Source organism: Micropterus dolomieu, linkage group LG17 (assembly GCF_021292245.1).
Source record: "Micropterus dolomieu isolate WLL.071019.BEF.003 ecotype Adirondacks linkage group LG17, ASM2129224v1, whole genome shotgun sequence".
In the NCBI taxonomy this organism is placed as follows: domain Eukaryota; kingdom Metazoa; phylum Chordata; class Actinopteri; order Centrarchiformes; family Centrarchidae; genus Micropterus; species Micropterus dolomieu.
Genome location: NC_060166.1, coordinates 2528759 through 2531726, shown reverse-complemented (window position 1 = coordinate 2531726; position 2968 = coordinate 2528759). Strand labels below are relative to the sequence as shown.

The 2968-nt window shown below is 41.2% G+C and overlaps 1 long non-coding RNA gene across 1 annotated transcript in view; it reads right to left on the bottom strand.

Annotated features, from left to right (window-relative positions):
- The window catches only part of LOC123986458, a 4883-nt gene continuing 1915 nt past the window's right edge, over positions 1-2968 (bottom strand). Inside the window, exons 3-4 of the long non-coding RNA XR_006828886.1 lie at positions 1690-1766; positions 1-159 (exon numbers count right to left, since the gene is read on the bottom strand). This is a non-coding gene — a long non-coding RNA (uncharacterized LOC123986458). The remainder of the gene's footprint in view (positions 160-1689; positions 1767-2968) is intronic.

The following is a 2968-nucleotide window of genomic DNA, read 5'->3' as shown; positions in this document are numbered from 1 at the left end:
GTCTTGGTATTGGAGACTGAAGTTATAATGAAGTCCCAGTGATTCTTTAAGCTTGCTTATCAAATCTTCGACTGTAGAGGGCCTTGTGGTTAGGATGACTTTTCTTATATCCGACTCTGTTAGAATGACCCTCAAGGTCATCTTCTGGTTTGCAGTCATCTTGGGAATAGAAACAATAATTAGGTCATTAGAAATATAAATATCCAAAAGGCCATTCAATTGCTGAGCATAGAAAATAGTGACTGTCCCTTTAGATTAAAGTGGTAAATCCATTAAAAAAAAACTTCACAAGAAAAAAACTAATTCACAAGAAATCCCCACTTAAATGTATAAGAAAAACATTTACAAAAAAAGTCACAAATTTAGGGAAAAATTAAAACTTCTCAGAGACTGTATCATTATACATTTCAACATGAGCTCTAAAATAAGCTACAAAATGTTCCATTACAGCCTAGATTTATTGCAGAGATCACACTGTGGCTTCTTAACAGAGAATATAACGCCTGAGGGTCACTACCAAATTATCGCCATATCTGTACGCTGAAAGAGGGAAAACATCATTCAGCTCTTTCAGCTGCACCACACACAGAGAGGGGTTACTGCTGTCACAGACGAGTTCGAAAGATCTCAAATGCTCATGGTACCATGCAGTCATCTCATTGCAAACAAACAGGATCGCAGTGCCACTATCTGTTTGATCTGTCTAAATGAAGGGAGGCCAGCACATGAACCAACAGAGACTATCATGTCAGCACAATATCTAATTCCATCTACATAGACTGATGATGCAACAAGAACTGATGTAAGCTGAGGAACTCTCTGGCAGAAAACCTGTTGGACATTCTCAGGATAAGATGTGATCGATGCTGTGGTGACCTTGTCCATTTCAATTGAAGGCTTGAAAAATGAACTTGTGTCCAAATAGTAAGCCATCATTTTCTGATGCTTAACAGCCAATGTAAGAGCTACATTTTTGAAGTTGTGGGCATTACGAATGACCCGTTTGAAGAATTTGTGTTTTCCCTCAAACCGCATTGTCCAAACATCTGAAAGGGGACCAAATGCTTTGATCATCTCAGGGTAATGCTCAATATAGTGGTGTTTTGGCCGTAATCTAAAATTTGGGAAAGTTGTTTGCAACAAGTCTCTATGTTCTGACACTTTGCAGTCAAGGAAATGCACCGACTCTTCAGTGTGCTTTGTTGCGACAGCCAACTCAACAATGTCTTTTAGGAGCAGCAGAATGTTCCATGCATTGTCTCCTTCAGGGACTTTATGACCAATGATAAGTGGGAGCAGCCTGATTAGGGCCCAGTTCTCATGGCCATTGCCACCTATGGTCCCTTTGGTAGAGAAGCCATGGGCAATTGGCTGAGGCTGGTCAGTTTTGTCATGAAAAGCATATTCAAAGGTTTTCATGGCATGGTTCAATGTTTCTATGGTGAAATATTTCTTAGAAATCATGTCTGAAATGCAGAGGGATAACTCAACAGGAACAATGCCTTCCAAAAGGTCATGGAGGATGTCAGGGGGGTACCCACGGACAACATGAAAGTGCTCCAGGCCGTCAGTCAATACACACCCTCCTTTCACACCATACTGTTTTGCCACAGTGGGATCATGCTTTACCTCCTGCACCTGCTGGTTGTGAGTGTCTATAGTGCGGTGTTCAAAAGCACTTGAATTTACCTCCTTGCCTTGCATCTCGCCTCTCGTCGCCATACAGAACCTGCAGAATCTGTCCACCATAAAGCTTTCGAAGAATCCTGCCAGAGAATGAGCAGCCACATATAAAACTGTACCTTTGACAGATTCTCCCAACTTCTCAACATATACACCATGTTGCTCCAAAGAAGCCAGATCATGATTGAGAGGGCGGAGAATTTTAGCGTAGCCAAATTCTTTTACATGAGAGGATTTACACAAAACAGCAAGCTGAATGGAGTGGAGTGTGGATCTGTATTTTGATGGCACATTAGCTATCACCCAATAAACTGCACTCATTTTGTGTTTCTTTCTCGATGTTCCTAAAGGATTGGACACTTCAAAATCATCTGTATAAAGTCCAACAGCAATTTTGAATTCCTCCCCTTTAAGGAGGACATTGTCATTACAGTACGAGCCATCTCTGTATGAACTGTACTCATGTTGCACATGCTTTTGGACGGGAAGAGCTTTGTCCAGAATATCTGCCCTATTCAACATCTTCTGTAGCATTGGATGCAAAGGAAAATATACAGCACTAGATTTTTTTCCTCTTTCAATAATGTACTCCACTGGTTTAACCTCTGTGAAGTTTTTATTCACATATGCTGCTCTCCTTTTTGTTGTTGATAAGGGGCCATCCTTGCCACAGAATTTCATGATCACATTGCCCTTTGCGGCAGCCCTTACTAACTCTTCCACAACTGAATCATCTACATCTGTCTGTTGTTTCAGAATGTCCTTGAGTGCATTATGCAGCAGTGGCTGGGATAGTTCACACATCTGTAACAGCTGTTGTATGACTTCTTGTACCGTACTTTCTGGAATGTGTAGGACTGTTTGCATCTTTAAAAAAAGAGCTGCTAGGTTGTGCTCCAGCTGTTTCTCTAGATCATTAAGATCTTCATTGGTAGAATCCTCACGGTCTTCTGATTCAAGGGTGTCATTTGGAGGCTCATGTTCTTCTTGGGCCATTTCATTAGTTACACTACTAGAGACTATTTCTAGCCTAAACATCCTCCAGTTGTGTGTTCTGTGCTCCTTACTTCTGTGTGCATTAAATGTAGAATACACATTTGTGTGAAAGTTACAGCCATTATATGGGCACTGGACTCTGTGATTTACCTTTAAATGTGTATTGCGCAGGTGAGTGAGAAAGACTGCTTCTGTGCATGGTGCAGAAAAATCACATGACTGACAGTGAAAGGTTACTTGGGCAGTTTCACTCAGTTGTGCACCCTGGGTTTTCTGGTGAATCTTTGCT